At 45.4% G+C, this 18,846-nt stretch overlaps 1 pseudogene; it reads right to left on the bottom strand.

The window, feature by feature from the left end:
- Positions 1 to 18,525: 18,525 nt before the first annotated feature.
- On the bottom strand, positions 18,526 to 18,645 carry LOC136656338 (5S ribosomal RNA; annotated as a pseudogene).
- Positions 18,646 to 18,846: the final 201 nt, after the last annotated feature.

Genomic DNA, 18,846 nt, shown 5'->3' with positions numbered 1-18,846 from the left:
AAAGCCAACATCCACAGGAGGAGAATGACAGACAAAGGGTCAAACTACACATTACAGTCAACCACATAGATATTTTGTCTGCTTTCCATTCCTAACCAAAGATAATCTTGGAAGACTGCAAATTTCAGCAGAGGAACAGGAGGAGCTGCTTAATTATTTTTCTTCTGGCCCTTTCCTTCTCAAAATCCCCACAGTTGATTTTTTACCCCATGTGGGCATCTGTAACCCTCCCCCAAGTTGAAAAAGAGTTGCAAGTCATTTTGAATAGAAACATGACCCACAGGAAAAGGGTTAAGAGTCCAATCTTGTGTCTGCTCAAAAGTAAGTCCCATTATAGTCAATGGGGCTTACTCCCAGAAAAGTGTGGATAGGATTGTGGCCTTAGATCCCTTCTCTAGGGAATTTCGGAAATTCCCTAGGAAATTCCCTTCCCTTCGGAAATTCACAGTCTTGCAGAAGGCTGTTCAGCCCAGAGGTAGTAGAATTCTGAACTGTATCACTTGGGACTGTAGGTGGGGAGTCCTACTTCTGAAAGTTTTTTTATTAAAAACAAACAAAAACCTCGATATATGAAATAAACTAGCACAGCACTTTCCAAACTTTTTAGCCCCAGGACTCAACTATTAAAACTACAGTCTATCATAACCAAGTAGACAAAAAAAAATCTAGAAATATTTTTATTTATTTTATTTATTATTAATAATTATTTATTAATAATAATCAGGGTTCTGTGCTCCCAAGGCTGCTGGAGATGTTATGCATAGAGTTACAACTAGTCTAGTCTAGTAGTATACATTTGCTAGACCCTCCCTATAAATGGAGTTTTAAGAACCGTTCCCACAAACCTTTACAGTTATTCCAGGGGACCCAGAAGGCTGAACTGGAGAGCGAGATGTGCAGTTAAGGACTGCCAAGCAAGGCAAAAGGCTGAAAGTGGGTTCACACATTATCTACAGCAAGGGTGCCCAAACCCCGGCCCTGGGGCCACTTGCGGCCCTCGAGGCCTCTCAATGCGGCCCTCAGGGAGCCCCCAGTCTCCAATGAGCCTCTGGCCCTCTGGAGATTTGTTGGAGCCCGCACTGGCCTGATGCAACTGCTCTCAGTGTGAAGGCGACTGTTTGACCTCTCGTGTGAGCTGTGGGATGAGGGCTCCCTCCACTGCTTGCTGTTTCATGTCTGTGATGCAGTAGCAGCAGCAAAGGAAAGGCCAGCCTTGCTTTGTACAAGGCCTTTTATAGGCCTTGAGCTATTGCAAGACCTTCATTCATTCATGTAAGTTCATCTTTAATATATTCACTTATGTAAACCTATGTAATTTTAAGTGTAAATTAATTCTTTTTTTTCCCCTGTCCCCCGACATAGTGTCAGAGAGCTGATGTGGCCCTCCTGCCAAAAACTTTGGACACCCCTGATCTACAGCATACTAATTAATAGAGAAAATAAGAAAATGTGACATTTTAATTTGGGAGCATGAAGACTATCTTATACTACAGGTTAGCATTCTAGCTATTTTCTTTTGCAAGGGTGCTTGCAAATTTTTTTTCTTTTTAAGTTTCCAAAACTTTTCACGACCCACCAAAAATAGACTCACAACAGTGGCATAGTTAGAGCACTAAATTTTGCAGGCACCTGAATGTGCAGTGCAAGTTGCCCCTCCCCTTCAGAGCCATTCTGGATGGTGGAGCAAAATGAGGGCCTCTGGAATGGCTCTGAAGGGGAGGGGAGGGGCCACTTGTAGGCACATTCAGGTGCCTGCAAAACTTAGCGCATTGTTTTACTGCATAGCGCACAACCCACTGGTGGATCCCAAACCACAGTTTGGGAAAGACTGAACTAGCACATCAGAAAGAGGTCTGTACCTCCCCATGGATAATTTTTTTTTTAACCGTAGGGGAAGTATTTGAAAATACAGTGCTGCATTGCCATGAGAAATGGTATAGACCAAAATTCTACCATCTCATGATAGTTCACATAATGTGTAGATTGGCTTTAAGGCTTCTAATTCTGGAACCAAATCCTCCCGCCTTGAGACTGACAGAAGCAACCACTTCAAAGGGCAGCTTGGAGTGGAGCAAGGAACTGAACCCATTTGCTGCCCTCTGGCACTCTCCATCCCACTGCCCACCCAACCACTTCCCTTGGATCTTGGAGACTCTTCTTGCTTGCTGAGAAAAAACAGGAAGGAGATCAGGGCAGTGGCAGCCCATCTCTTATTACAGCCCCACTGTTCCATTGATCATAGCAGCAGAGCTGAAAGACATAGCAGCAGGGTTGTTCTGTTCTGATCACTTGCTTCCACGAGCCATCTGCCCAGCAAGAAGGCCAAGTGGGGGAGGAGAAAGAAGCAGAGCTCCCTACTCCTACTGTCACTTTTTGGGCCATTCACTCAGAGGCATATCTAGGGTGTGGCAAACAGGGCACATGTCCTGGGTGCCTCTGGAAGGGGGTGCCACTGAGCAACAGCTTCCTGGTTGACTCTTGGGCCAGGATGTTTCTCAGCTGACTTGCAACTTCCACCAAGCCGCTGCAAACCTCTGTAATGGAAGATCAGAAGATCTTCAGGTGGATGATGTGGTGTTGACAGTGATCCCATGTTTTGACAGCTGTTTGATAGCTCTGGGAAGGACAGGGCTGGCTCCACAGCTGTAATCAATCAAGGCCAATGGAGATCTGGTTGGACACTTGAGCTTCATTTGACCTTGATGAGACTTTGAATGAGCTAAGGAGGTAGCTCACAGCAGAGCTGCATTTGCACTTAATGGGACACAAAGGATAAAAGACAGCTTCAGAAGGACCAAAGGAGCCAGGAGTGGGATGCTGACCCAGAGGGGAAACCCGGACCCTGACCCAGAGGGAGACGCTACCTGACCCAGAGGGAAGCAGACCAAGAGGGCTACCTGACCCAGACCTACAGGAGAAGGGGACTGCCAGGACTCTGCTGGAGGACACAGAAGACTGCAGAAGACTGGACTGTGCTTTGGAGACTGGATTGGACTTGAATTGGAGGCTTCAGTCCTTTACCCACTGAGTTAAGTGGAGTTTTGGGGAGGGAAAGCCTCTGGACAAGAGGACTTGCAGGGAGTGTCTGTGTTCATGGCAATAAATTTGGGTAGTTGCTATAGATAAGGAGTTCTGTGTTCATTCCTTTGCGCACCACAGCGGTTGTTCTGGAGATAAAGAGGGTGTTAATTAGCCAAAAAGCAGGCATTAGAAGGGAGTTGAGATATTTGGATGGAACAGCCTCCAAGCAGAACGCTGTGCTCAGAGGCCTGCAGCAATTTGGAAGAAGCCGAAAGTCGGCTGGGAAGCTGCTGAAGAAGGAACAGAGGGCGGCAGCCACATTGTGAAGCTGCCACGGCCACCACCCCCCAAACTCAGAAGTGATATCACGGTGTTATGTTATGTCATGAGACACCGCGACATCACCGCCCCAGGTGGTACCGCATCTAGATACACCTCTGTATCCACTGCAAGCTCTCCCCCCTTGCTGTTGAAAAAAACAAAGCAGGAAGATGGGTCATGCTAGGAGCACATGCTCTGCCCGTCCTGCTTAACTGGTCGGTGGAGAGCAAGAGGGGGAAGGCAGTGATGAATTAGGCACGAGGAGGAAAGGGAGGAGGCGCCAGTTCCTCACGTATATGCTAAACTAGCAAAAATTAAATAAGCTTATTATATATACAGATTTCATTAGTTTGAAAGCATCTCTTGGAAGACTTTGAAGCAAATTCTTTATTAAAAAAAGAACAGAGAAAAATAATCTCTGTTTTCCCCCCCCTTGGTCTTTATTTATGAGGCACATTTTCATGACAACAAGATGTTCATTTGCTTTGGAATTAATCTTCTCATTATCTCTTCCTCTGAAGATAGGATCTGATTTGCCTTTGTGGAGATAGCTTGATCCTCTGTGATGACATGTAGGAAAGAAACAGAAAGTTGTGATTAAGTAATTATCAAAGATTCCAGTCCTTTCAAGTGATGACACAGTTTTATCAGGCATGAGCAATCTTTCCTGGAAGCAAGTCTTATTGAACACAACTAGACTTACTTCGGAGTAGACATGCGCAGGATGGCGTTGTTAGTTTCCCCAACCTTAGGTCTCAGACTTCACTAGCATCCATGACACCCAAGGCAAGCATGAAGCCTTACTCTCCCCTCCCCAGGATCACCATGGCAGGTGCTTGCACCACCAGAAGGGATGGAGTTTTGCTGCGTGATTGTCCAATCCTGCCCATCCACCTCCACATGTACAAGAAGGTAGGGGTGCATGGGAGGGGCTTGTGGGTGAAGTGTTGGATGTCAAAAATAGGGCCAGAATTCTATGCAAGAACCAAGCTGACAGCTTTGTATGGGTTATGTTGTCAGTGTGATTATCTCCATAAGTCAAAAAAGTAAGGAAGTTGGAAAAGCAGGAATTATGTTAGTAGTAGATGTGCTAGAGACCAGTCATGTCTCTCCTGCCCAAAGTCACCCATGGAAGTGCATGCTTCATATATCCAACACTGTGGGCTAGCCCTGACTAGCAGCGAAGCCCAGCAAAGAGCAGATCAAAGGTTCCATTCTTTGGCCAAAGACTATGACACTGTAGCGCAGGGGTGCTCAAACTTTCAACTTTAGGGGTGCTGGACCTTTAACAAGTGTATAGAAGAGAGAATTGCAGCAGGTGCAACTTGTCATCCCACAGATATCTATTGTATATCTATTGTACAGTGATGCCTTGCAAGACGAATGCCTCGCGCAACGAAAAACTCGCAAGACGAAAGCATTTTGCGATTTTTTTGGTGACTCGCAAGATGAATTTTTCTATGGCCGTGCTTCGCAAGATGAATTTTTTTGCATATTTTTTTGTTTTGGTTTGTTTTAAATCGCGCTTCGCAAGACGAAATTTTCACAATACGAAACGACTCGCGGAACGAATTAATTTTGTCTTGAGAGGCATCACTGTATATCTATTGTAGTTTTGAGTGCCACCTTATGGTAAAATGGAATAATATGATGATGATGACCAAAACCGTAAGACAACTAATTTTATTTCGTTTGCAAGTGAAACTACGAGAACAAAGGGTGTTACTCCATCTTGATTAAAATGGGGTAAATTCAATTGTGCCAAGCCCCTTCTGGTCTGACTGTAACTATTACACTTTCCTAGCTTATAATAAAAAGCATTTTTTGAAGATCTAATTGAGGGTATTTTTGAAGCTGGGGGGAGGGGTTTGCCATTTTGCCACTTGGGAATATTGAAGAATGGGGAAGGCTAACGGTTTTCAAACTTTTTAGCACCCGGATCCACTTTTTAAATGACCATCTGTCAGGACCCACCAGAAGTGATGTCATGGTCAGCTATGACATCATTAGCACCCCCATATGATGAAATCCAATCTAATTAAGTATGTAAGTAAATTAAAAGTTTACAATAAGTATAAGTTTAAAAATTTATTTAAAATAAAGAACACTTCTAAGGCTGCAATCCTAACCACTTTCCTGAGAGTAAGCCCCATTGAACAAAATAGGACTTACTGCTGAGTAGACCTGGTTAGGATTGTGCCCTAAACCTCCCAAGCAGTTGCTGATCTGTTTAAAAAAAAATTCCCCAAACGTCCCAAATGCTGCAATCCTATCCACACATACCCAGGAATAAGCTCCATTGAGTATCATTGTTAAAAACATATACATAATAGCCTGTTAAAAGTACAAATCTCTAGCAAGTCCCCAAATGCAGTCATATACCATGGTAGCATCAAGTCTACTATATTCAAAATACAATACACTTTGAAATGAATGGGGAACCACCTGAAATTGGCTCACAACCCACCTAGTGGGTCCCAATCCACAGTCTGAGAAAACACTGGGGTAGAGCGATGAAAAAGAAACAAACAACATTTTGGTCAGCACAGTTCCAAAGAGAAAAATTGGAACTGGAAGGAGTTAATGGAGGCCATAGCAATGGCAAAAGTGCACATAGTTTATACTCTTTCGGCATGCTGGGATGGAAATGCAACCATTTCCCATGTGGAAATGGACTATAACTATTCAGAGGATCAAACTCGAGAAGAACCTAGACATAAATAACAGAATGTCAGCCTGGTTTCCTGGTATGATTTCAGACAAATGGGTTTAACCAAATGTGGATGCTTCATGGGGTGTTTTTGTGGTTAGTCCAATTGCTTTCATTATACCTTTATAGCAACAATGTGTCTGCTCACCATGTGCCGTAAAACAATCTCTGATCTCGAGCGAACAGGAGGCTCCTTCACCATCCCGCATAATGGCATTGCTTGTTTGCAGTTTTCTTATTGAACTTTCCAAACATATGTCATTTTCCCTTTCATTCTGGGAGTGATTGTACGTTACAGCAATTACAGGCAAACCCTTCCAGACAGTTTGAAGACCAAAACCTTCTTTGTGTCGAAGTCCAAAGGCAATTATTGGCATCCGAGCTGAAGGGGAGGCATTCCATCTCTCTGATGTCACAGTAGCTTTCTGGGGCATGTTAAACGAAGCAATTTGCTCTCCTGAAGAATCCACTGCAGATTTGAATCATTAGAATTATTATTCTAAAATGAGAGAGAGAGAGAGAGAGAGAGAGAGAGAGAGAGAGAGAGAGAGAGAGAGAGAGAGAGAGAGCTGAAAATGGAAACCTCTGTGAAAAGTTACAAAACCCATTTTGGTATTTAAGATAACGACGGGCAAAAACAATTGGCATGTTCTTCTGCGCATGACCCACAGAAAGCACAACCAATGCTTTGGTGTGTCATTCATTTCAAGGGGATTTGCACAGGGCAACTTTTCAGTGGATCATGTCCTGACAGTTTAAAATCCATTGCTAATCTGTACTTTAGCATTTCATTTCATCTAGTTTAAGTCATACTTGTATACATACGGATTAACAAACTTGCATTAGTTTGCACAATACAGAACAGGTATGACAAGAAACAGTTCATCAATGTGCAGGTGTGCGCCACTTAACAACTGGGATACATTCTCCAATCCCTATTGTTATGTGATTATGTTGTTAAGTGGACATTCAGCCCAATCCAGTGCCTTTGTTGTGTAAACCGGCCATTTTCCACCACTGTGCCATGGCACACTGGTGTGCCACGAATGGTCTGCAGGTGTGCCATGGAAGTTTGAGGGAGGGTCATTTATTAATAGGGCCATTGGGAGATGTGTGCCCACCACCAACAGCACAGGGTGCCTTGTCAATTGTGAAAAGACTGGTAGTATACCTTGACAATTTTATTGCCTTGTCAGTGTGCCGTGAGACGACAAAGGTTGAAAATCACTGGTGTAAACAGACACTCCCTGACAGAACTAACTGGCTGCACAAGCTACTAGAGATATAATGTCTCTTCTTTGTGTCAAGAGTCTCTTCATTGTGCAAACATACACTCTGCTGCAGGCTATGGGAGCATGGGTAATAATATGCAGGTAATTGTACAACTGGACCCATTGGACTAATGGTTTGCTCTTAGAAGATTTTTGACATTGTTAGTGTGACCCTGAGCATGTTTATGCAGACATAGGTCTTGCTGAAATCAATGAGTCAGTAGCATAGCCAGAGGGGATGCAAAGCACTAAGTTTTGCAGGGAGCCTCACTATAGCATGCAAGTGGCCCCTCTTCCTCCCCTTTGGAGCCATTCTGGGTGGTGAGAGCAAAACGGAGGCAAATACCTCCTGCTCCCAACTCCCAGAATGGCTCTGAAGAGAAGAAGGAGGACTGCTTGCATGCTGTGGTAAGGCTCCCTGCAAAACTTAGTGCTTTGCACCCCCTCTAGCTATGCCACTGATGAGAGTTGCTCTCTATTAAGTGTGCTTAGATTGCAACTTGATGTAGTCACCAAACCATAAGTGGTTATTACTTTTTTTTTTCTATTCAGTGAATTCAGAGCTCTTCATATTCCTAAAAAGAGTCTTGGGGAGCCCCGCCAGCGCATGTTTGGAGTCTTGGGGATCCACAGAGTGCCAGTGTGTGCATGGAATGGCCCAGTGCCAAGGCCAAGGCCAAATACTGGCAAAGAGTTGGAACAGGAAAGGAATGAGGAAGGAGAGCCATGAACAGGAGAAGTGGGAGGGACAGACAAGCAAACCGAAGAAGGTGCAGGAGGCCACTCATGGAGTGGTCATGGAGCCCCTAAAAGGGTCTCAAGGAGTCCCAGATCTCCTAGAGGCCCACTCGGAGAAACACTACTCTAAAGGTAAGGGATTCTTTGGAGATACAGGATAGGGATACTTCCCATTTGAGGTTCATACCAAACACCTTCCAGATGCAATCTGAAGCAAGCATTTAGTGTCTGGGGATACAAGGGATTTCTTTTGCTGAAAAATAGTTGCATTTGAGTATATTTTAAATGTTTAATTTTTTTTTAAAAATTGTTTGTTGTAACCCTCCTTGAGCCTTCAGGCAAAGGGCTGGTAATAAATCTAAGGAAACCCTGCCAAACCATTATATCGGAATCAAAGGCAAGATTTATTCTTAGGCTAATAAAGGTCTTGTAAAACTATCTTGAGCTGCTCGCATTCTTTAAGACCTTTTAAGAGGAGGTTTATCCTATATCTTGCCAATCCTAATCCCTACAGGCTAAACATTAGAGTCAAACAAGGAATGCTGGTCCAATGTGTTTCTTCTGATGCAAGAGCAGTGATCGTGTGTCTTTTCTATTCCAGGGGAACGGTAATCGTGAATTCCCTGTGATGAAAGAGTTGCCGTTAATCTCTCTGAAGCTTGGGGTCTCCGTGTAACACCCTGGGGAACCAGAATTTAAAAAATGGTTTTTTTGTTTGGTGAAAGAGTTGCTGGGGAACATGGCGGAGCAGGTCCTGGTGCCACAGTAAGCAATATTGTTCCCCTAAATTTTCTTTTTAACCCTCTGAATGGAAGCCTTATGTGCCGCAAATCTCACTCTGTCAAGGAAGAGACAAATGGAATGAGGGTGTAGCTCTGCTCTGAAGTATGAGGGGTGTGTGCAGTGGGGTAGCTAATGGATTTGGCAGCCAGGGTACAAAAGGTTTTAACACCCCTCCATGGGACCAGATGCCTAGAACACCCCCTAGGGGCATCTGGGAGGTGGTCCTGGGCACGGGGAGATCGTGTGTGGCCTACCTGCACCTCAGGCCACCTCCTGGATATCTTGGGATCTGCCATAAGGGCTGCAGGTTGGCACCCCCACAAGGCATGGTAGCCGGGGCAATGTACTCCCTTGCCCACTAGCTATGCCACTGTATGTGTGTGCTTGATGTTGTGGTGTGTCTCACGCAGACAAGTGGCAAGACTAAAGCTTGGCCGTCATGTTGCGTGACAATGCTCAGGGTTCAAAGAAGGAAGCAACGGCAGTAAAATGGGGTGGAAATCAGTCAATGTTCCTTGAAAATATATATCTTTAGCCTGTAATACAAGAAGGATCAAGGAAGATGAGCAGGTAGTATGGGAACAGGAGCCTTGAGCAGCCTTCAGGTTGTTGCTCCTTTTTGGCGGTTCCCACTTCACTTCTGCGCATGATTGTTCCCAGGGACAATGAGATATTCTTATGTCACAGGGAGGAACCAATAAGATGTTGGTATGAGTTGGCTCTCATTTCCATATATTAGAGCTAATACTAAAACTTGCATAAGTGTCACCAAGTTGGCCACTGATTTTTTGTTGGTTACTGATTTGTTGGGTGACCCATACTTTAAATGAATGAATGAATGAATGAATGAATGAATGAATGAATAGTTAATGGTGGCGACACCAATCCGAGTTGATGCCACTACGTTTAGGTTGTGCAAATGATATTGTATGGTCTGATATGGGAGGAGGTCCTTCATGGGGTGACCCAATAAGCTCTGGTACTGGATGTTGCAAACCCTAGTGATGCCTCTGAGGAGGTCCATATGGTCCATATGGGAGAAAGTCCATCATGGGGTGACCCAGTAAGCTCTGGTACTGGATGTTGCAAACCCTAGTGATGCCTCTGAGGAGGTCCATATGGTCCATATGGGAGGAAGTCCATCATGGGGTGACCCAGTAAGCTCTGGTACTGGATGTTGCAAACCCTAGTGATGCCTCTGAGGAGGTCCATATGGTCCATATGGGAGGAAGTCCATCATGGGGTGACCCAGTAAGCTCTGGTACTGGATGTTGCAAACCCTAGTGATGCCTCTGAGGAGGTCCATATGGGAGGAAGTCCATCATGGGGTGACCCAGTAAGCTCTGGTACTGGATGTTGCAAACCCGAGTGATGCCTCTGAGGAGGTCCATATGGTCCATATGGGAGGAAGTCCATCATGGGGTGACCCAGTAAGCTCTGGTACTGGATGTTGCAAACCCTAGTGATGCCTCTGAAGAGCTGGAGACTCTCAACCACAGAGAGGTACCTCCTGGCCTCAACTTTGCCAACTTGGAGATGTGGATAGAGAAGGTGGCATCTTTTGCAATAGCACTTCAGAGCAGGTCATTTAGGGGTGTGTAAGTAAGGTACTAGCCAACCACACACTTTTTTTCCCAAACCTGCCCTTCCAGAAAGCCAATTATTGACCAGGGCTGCAACAAGCATGTGGAAATAATAAACCATTTCTGATACACACCTTGCTTTGACGTGGTGCAAGACCTTGCTTTGATGTGGTTTCCATAGTTTCCATTCATTCCGCCTCTTTGGAATGGCTCAATCACAAATACATTTCTCCTTATCTCTCAGATACAAAATCATAGCCATAAATATGAACTCAGTTGAGAATGCAATTCTATAATAATAAACAAAACTAAGGATTGCAAAGAGAGAAAATTGGTCAATTGGTCCCTAGTTGGCACACCAGAAATGCTGGATGGAAGGCAGGTAGGTTTTAAAAAAAATTGGCAATTGTTTCTGTTTGGTGTCAGATTCTCCTCATGCAGTCATTGTGAGATTTCTGCATGTCGTATTCTTCAGATAATGGTACTGAATGTCATCACATACATTAAGAACTCCTGGGAGCCCAGCCAAAACTTCATGGATGGTATTCTATAGAAGTATGTCAGCTAAACAAATGCCAAAACTGAGATAGCAGGAGGTCTGGTCTAGAGGGTAGAGCCTCCATTTGCCTGAAGATTAACATCCACAAGGTCGCCAGTTCGAGGCCACCGGCACCGTGCGACCTTGAAGCAGCTGGCAAGCTGCAGCTGAGCTGTTCCATCTGCTCGGAGCGTGGGAGGATAGAGGCCAGAATGTTAAACCAGATCGGAGTGTGACACCTTGAATGTGGTGGTTCTTGAAAGAAAGAACCTTCTTTCAATTTGTAAAAATCCCTGCGTGGATTTAATAAGCCTGCCTGTGTAAACCGCCTTGAATAAAGTCTTGAATAAAGACCAAGAAAGGCGGTATATAAATACTGTATATTATTATTATTATTATTATTATTATTATTATTATTATTATTATTATTATTATTATTATCAGAAGATCATCAGGTGGATGATGTGGTGTTGACAGCGATTCCCTGTTTTGACAGCTGGTTGACAGCTCTGGGAAGGGCAGGGCTGGCTCCACAGCTGTAATCAATCAAGGCCAATGGAGACCTGGATGGACACCTGAGCTTCATTTGACCTTGATGGGACTTTCAATGGACATGGACTGAAGGGATGGCTCACCTGAGCCTAATTTGGAGTTAATGAGGTAGCTCACAGCTGAGCTGCATTTGGACCATGAGACATCCAAGGATAAAAGGCAGCTTTGGAAGGAGACAGAGCTACCCTGACCCAGGACCAAGAGCGGGACGCTGACCCAGCCGGAAGCTGGACCCTGACCCAGAGCGAGGAGCAGGACGCTGACCAGAGGGAGGACCCTGACCCAGAGCCAGAAGTGGGGCGCTGACCCAGAGGAAGCCGGACGCTGACCCAGAGGGAAACCCGGACGGACCCACACTGGGAGAAGGGAACTGCCAGAACTCTGCTGGAGGACACAGAAGAGAGGTCTGCCAGGACCCTGCTGGAGGAGATGCTCTGCTGGAGAGAACACTGTTGGAGAGGAGGAATACTGGACTGGGAAGACTGGACTGTGCTTTGGAGACTGGATTGGACTTCGACTGGAGGCTTCAGACCTCTGCCCACTAAGTTAAGTGGAGTTTTGGGGAGGGAAAGCCTCTGGACAAGAGGACTTGCAGGGAGTGTATGTGTTTGTAGCAATAAATTCTTGTTAATTGCTATAGATAAGAAGTTCTGTGTTTATTCCTTTGCACACCACAGCTGTGCTTCTTGGAAAAGGGGGGTGTTAATTAGCGAAAAAGCGGGCATTAGAAGGGAGTTGAGATATTTGGCAGAACAACATATAGTGGAACAGGCCCACGTGGGTTGAATCAGTTATGATATATAGTCAATTCTCAATATCTGCTGGGGTTAGGTTTCTGAAAAACTCAGTGAATAGCAAATCATTGATCCTATGGGATCAATGGGTTGGGGGAGGGGTAGCTAACCTGTTCAGGAACAGCTGCCGCGAATAGCTTCAGAATGGCTGATGTGGATAGCCAAGAACGGGCAGTGAATGGCACAAGGACGTTACTCTTGTTCCGTGGATAAGCAAACACGCGGATAAGCGAATCTGTGGGGAAAGTCCGCGGATAGCAAGTACTGTTTCTGGAAGCAGAGTGAAGATCCAGTTGGTGGTAGCTAGCTATGGTAAAGTTTGGAGAAGAATGTGGCTCCATTGAGATTTGCAAAACGTCATCCACAGTAGGGAAGAAAATGAGACTTCTTTTTTGAAATCCTTCCTAGCTCTTTGGTCCACTATGTTCTGGAATGAAGTGAGTCTGTGAATCTGTGGCCAATCCAGGGCACTCCAAATATCAGCCAGGACCAATGAATGGCTTAATGCCCAATCCTGTGTATATCTACTCAGAAGGAAGTCCCTTTATAATCAATGGGGTTTACTCCCAGGTTAAGTGTGCAGCCTTAATCACAAACATAACAGCAACAGCAAAAATATCTATTAAAAAGGGTGTAACGAAGCGTCGGTTGAGAGCTGAGGCATATAGGAACAAAGCGAGGAATTTCATGCACATGGCAAAAATGTGCAAGAAGACAAATATGAGGCTGATCTTTGAACTTTGGCATAACATTTTCTTGTTCATTTTGGGAAAGGCCTTCCTAAAAATAGCTAGAGCTAAAGTCACCGCTTGGAAGATGAAAGATGTTGTAAGCTGCAGTTCTTGGAGGCTAATTGGAAAACATTTTGTCAGTATTAGATGCTAATCTCTTTAATCTGACCTTGATAACCAATGCTATCTAGGCTTTCAAGTCACCTGTTGTCAAGATCTTAAATTAACTAACTTCATAAAGACAGATAGTAATAAGAAAAGGAAACTACGTATGCAGAATGAAACTCCATCTATTGCCCTGGAGCAAGACTCCTTGTGTGTCAATTTTGCCTTTATGGGAGTAAAGGTATAGTTGGACCTTGGTATCTGTGGGGGATATGTTTCCAGACCACCCATGGATAAGCAAATCCATGGGTTGGTCCAATATTACCGCTGGATGTGACCAGAGATGTTCTCTGATCAACATGGAGCTCAAGTCCAGCCCTCTGCTATGGTTTCAGAACCAGCGGGGAGTTAAATCCATAGTTTCCAAATCCACAGATAAGAGGACAGACCTGTATCTCCAGCATATTTTTACCCATCCTCATAATGCAAGCCTGGTTCTTCTCCATTTCTCCTTAAACATTGTTTAATTTAAAACATGCTTAGGCTGCAATTATGTATGCACTTATCTGAGAGCAGTTTCTATTTAACTCGGTAGGACTATGCTAAATTCTGAGTAGACATGCTCAGAAACTGTGCTGCTAACTACACATAGTAGTAGTCTTGGAGTATGTGCATATATAGTGACTGTCATTCAAAGGGAGACTCCACAGGAGAAAGAATGGGGGGGGGGCAGAAGCTGCCAGCTCCTTCTCCATAACTCAGGATAGAGCCTGAGAGGCAGTCATGTACCCCCCCCCCCCCGCATAGTGCCTGGGGCAGATGCCCCCCCCCCCCCGAAGCTCTGCCCTAGTTGCAGCTCTAGTGACTGGATGTTGTTGATCTTCAGTTCCCATAAATAACTTCTCTGAGGCTGAAATAGTATGCACACTTTCCTGGGAGTAAGCCCCATTGAACACAATTACTTGTGAGTTACTTCTGAGGGATAAGAAGGGGGCTGGGGATAAGAACAGGCCCTCAGTTTGGCTGTACTTGTCGTAAGAGGCGACTAAACAGCCACCGGGTAGTTGGGACTCGTCAGCCTGGGAAGGCAGCTCGCCTGAGAGAAGGAAAACTCTGATCCCAAACCTCCACTGCCTTGTGGCTACATCCGGTTATGGAAAAGGCTTCAGGAGTCAACCTCGAGGCAAAATCCGGAGCCAGAGTCCCTGAGGCAGTTCATGGCTGAACATAGTCACCTTCTGGCAACTCCTGCGACGTCCCTGGAACCAACTGTACTGGCTTCTGCCTTTCCATTGGACCATTTCAGCGACATGGAGAGGGGGGATTTGCTGCATGGGTAACAGTCTATCCTCCATATCTACCTTACCCAGACTTCGCGCACTGGAGAAGACTGTTCTGGAACCACTATTCAGAGCGCGATACCAGAGTCTTCCGAGACTGAAGGATACCAACTAGATACTTCTGAGTAGACATGCCTAGGATTGCACCCAGGGGCAGTTTGTAGACCTTGATCTCCAAATGAACTTTATTCAGACATTTCAACTCTTGTTTTGTCTGGCTCTTCCTGAACTTCTGCTTTACCTTTCCTGTGGGAAGTCATATAGGAAAGAACCTAGGTCTTGATCTCAAAAATAAAGTGACTATGCAGTTGAACTGTGGTATCCTGGAGCCCCACAAAAGTGTTTCCAATTGGGCCCTTCAGTTCCTGCTGTGCTGATCTTTAATAAATGCTTATAGATGGCTATTTATTTTCTGTACCATGGTGTTATCCAGGCATTGGCTTCTATTGTGAACTATGATGATGAGCTCCACCTCAACCCAGAAGGAAGCACAGCTCACCATTCACTCAGTGAGCATCCAATAAAAGTTGGGAGACAACAAGTGGATGCCAGAAACAGATGGAAGAGGGCAGAGTAACAAAGAGTTGATAATGAGCAGTGCGGGAAGCTGGGATCGCAGCATGCCAGGCATCCAGCATGGGCAGGAGGTCTGGTCTAGAGGGTTGAGCCTCCATTTGCCTGAAGATAACATCCTCAGGTCGCCAGTTCGAGGCCACCGGCACCGTGCGACCTTGAAGCAGCTGACAAGCTGAGCCGAGTTATTCCACCTGCTCTGAGCAAAGAAGCGTCTTGGCTGCCCTCCATGTGGGAGATGAAGGAGCTGCTTGTCAGCTTGCGTGGGAGGATGGAGGCCAGAATGTGATACCAAATCAGAAAGAAACATCTGAAATGTTGTGGTTCTTGAAAGATAGAACCTTCTTCCAATTGTAAAAATCCCTACGGGGATTTAAACAGCCTGCCTATGTAAACCGCCTTGAATAAAGTCTGAGGAGAAATCTGATGACCAAGAAAGGCAGTATATAAATACCTGTATTATCATCATCATCATCATCATCATCATCAAAGCAGAGAGGTGGTCTGGGGGGAGGGGTAAGTAGGGGGACCACAAAATCTCTTCATAGATATTTACAGCCATGTTTTCCATAAACTGGATCGCGATGGGAAAATCATTGGGGTGGCGCTGGGATGGCTTTTTAATGGCATGGCGAAAAAGGTGGCTTATCTTCTTCCCACTCCACTTCCCACTTCCAGAGAACACAATCCTATACTTACCCTTTTGCTGGCTCAGCGGGCTCCTGAGTGTCACAAACGTGCAAAAAAGTGTTTGCGGCAACTTGGGAGCAGGCCGTGCTGGTGTAAGGATGTGTGCCAGCCTGCTCCTGCCATATCCCATTCCTGCACCACCTGGAAAAGGTAGGTTTGTGCTGCCCTGGGGAGGCCAGTGCACGGGTGGGGGAAGGCGGTGGGAGGGCAGAACGGGGGCATTTTTGGGTCAGGGGTGGTGGGCAGACTGGGAAGGGGTTGGGACCAGCCTCCTGCACTTAGGCTGTATCCTAACCCCCTCTTGAGCAGCCTGGTGTTAACAACAGGCTGCTCAGTTCTGCACCAGTGATTTCCCTGGCACAGGTTCAAGTAGCCCCATTGAAGTGGCTGCCATGTGACATGGGGTAAGGAGAAATAAATTGCCTTATACCAACCTGTGTGGTATCCACCTTCTACCCTGTGCTGGATAGAGCAAAGCTTTGTGTAGACGGCAATTAAAATTACCACCCATGTGATGTTGGGTGCCAAATTCCATTTCACAAGAAGTTTCTTCTTTTTATTTAAAAAAGAAAGTTTCTAGTCCTCATTGCAACAATGATATGTTTGCAAGCAGATAGGTAACGCTAACTGAAATCTCAAGGGTTGCTGAATAAGATCCCTGGCTACTGATGCTGGTCTGTATCTAAATTGTGGAATTCTGTGCCAGCCTCTCTTCGATATATACATATGCCTGCACTTTATGTTGTCAATGACCTCTCAGCAGATATGTTAATACAGTAGAACCTCTTTAAGTTGACCACCCAAGGGACTGGAGGAACAGGTCAACATAGGGAGATGGTCAACATGCGGAAAAATATGTAATACTGTACTTATAATATTTTTAGAGTCTTTAATACAGATATCATACCTAAATATATACAGTGAAGATATAGAAAAAATGCATTTAGAATTACATACATACAGTACATATACTGCATGTGAATTATTATTCTTTTTTTAAAAAAAAGAGTCAATCCTAGTTTGCTTCTTCTTTTTTGTGTAAACATAAGAAGAGAATGCACTATCAATGCTGGCTATCCCATTCAACATGCCTGGGCATTTATTCACAGCACATGACTTCAACTGTTTTATCAGATGCCCAACATCCCCTTCCTTTGGAATCTCTGCATCCATGTCGTCCTCACTTTCTTCTTTCCCAGGTGCGTCCTTCACTTCTCTGCTGGGCTATACTTTGTATCAATGAAGGTTCCACTCTTACATTTGTCACCTTGCATGACAAGGTTTCTATCAGGCATTGCTTTGAAAAAGATTCTGCACTCATCAGCATTAAAAATGTCATCATCTTTGAAGCCTCTTGCAAAGTCCGGGAACTTAGTAATGAATTCTTCAACAACTTCTGCCGGAACTTCATTTGACTCACCACAGAAGACTTTCTGGGAGATCTCGTGTCGCAGTTTAATTTTTTCAAACCAACCACTTGATGCTTGGAAATCTTCTACCCCAAATTCCTGCGCAAACTTCTTAGCAATTTCTTGGATCATTGGCCCTGAGATTCTGGCATTCACTGCCCTCATTTGTTTGAACCAGCATAAAGTAGCTTCATTTACTTCATCAAGTGAAGTTTTCTTTCTTTTCCGCTGTAGGCCTCCGATTTCCTTACTGTATCCCTCAAAGTACTCATCTTTTTGATGAGTTGCTTTTTGATGTTGCTAACTGTGTTCTTGCTTCCTTGTTAGCATTCAGTGGGCAACTTAATGGTAAATTAATACACTGCGCAATGGTCGAAGTGGTCAAGATACAACTTACAGAGGTGGTCAATCTAGAGAGGTTGGTTTCCCATAGTGTATATGCACTGTCTGTCCATACTGTGAAAATTAGGTCAACTTAAGGAGGTGGTCAATATAGAGGTGGTCAACTTTGGAGGTTCTACTGTAATTCACGTGAGCTGAGAATCGGAGGAGAGACACGGAAAAGGGGAAACTGGATACAAAGCAAGAACTGCAGTTGGCTGGACTCGGGGCAGCATTTTATTTTGGTCAGTAAGTGTTGGCTAGCCTGGGAGGGAAGCTTTGTTAGCTCAGCAGTTGCTACAGTAGTTGCTGCAACAGGTGACAGAGGCAGGCTCAGTTTCCTTGGCTTCACCACAAATACCACCCAGCCTGCCTTGGGATTACGGAAAGATTGAGATGCTTTAGTCTACACTAGATACGGAGATGCAAAATCAGTGTTCCTAAAAGTTGACACCATAAACAGAGGCTCCAGATCCATTTTTCCCCCTTTTGATCTCTGATAAACCGTCTAGCCCACCACTCTTTCTCCTTGACACTTCCTTTTCTGCTCCATACCCCTCCTTCTGAACCTAGGAAGCCCAGCATTCCCTCCGCAGCCTCTAGACTAGAAGAAGACTCGGCAGCAGGCAGCAGTGCTGGGTTCAGAGGAGGCTTTGGCTTGCTTCTGCCACCGCTTGCACCACCACTACTTTCGCTAGTGGCTGGTGAATGGGATGCTGGGAGTGTTGGAGGAAGTGGTGGCAGAGCTGGACTCAGAAGAGGAGGTAAGCTCTCCTTATGCTTCCTTGGCAGAGCAGACTCATTCAGCATGCACCACTTATGGAGTGCGCTTGGGGAGGGCTTGACTGTGCTGATTGGGATTGGGGAATGGGCAGCAACGTTTAGGAATGTGGCACTTGGGCCTCAGGTGTCAGAAGGCTTTGGGCCAACCCTGCAAATACAGTTGGTTGGTTGGCAACCTTCAGTCTCGAAAGACACTAGTATAAGCCTACAGCACCCGGTATTCCCAGGCGGTCTCCCATCCAAGTACTAACCAGGCCTGACCCTGCTTAGCTTCCCAGATCAGACGAGATTGGGCACGTGCAGGGTTATAGTTGCAGTGGGCCCTCCTTATCTGTGGGCTTGGACTCTGCAGATTTCAGTATCCACAGGGGCCGAGCACATGGCTGGAGGGCCTTGCAGGAGCTCCTGGATGTGATTGGAAGGCACGTCCGGACTTGTTTGGGAGGTGCTGTGAGGCCCTCCCACCAGTGGCATTGCTAGGGAGATGCAGGGGGTGCAGGCCACACCAGTTGACATGCGCAGG

The sequence above is a fragment of the Tiliqua scincoides genome, chromosome 6 (genome assembly GCF_035046505.1).
Source record: "Tiliqua scincoides isolate rTilSci1 chromosome 6, rTilSci1.hap2, whole genome shotgun sequence".
NCBI lineage: Eukaryota > Metazoa > Chordata > Lepidosauria > Squamata > Scincidae > Tiliqua > Tiliqua scincoides.
Note: the sequence above shows the minus strand (reverse complement) of the source record. Positions and strands in the feature narration are given on the sequence as shown.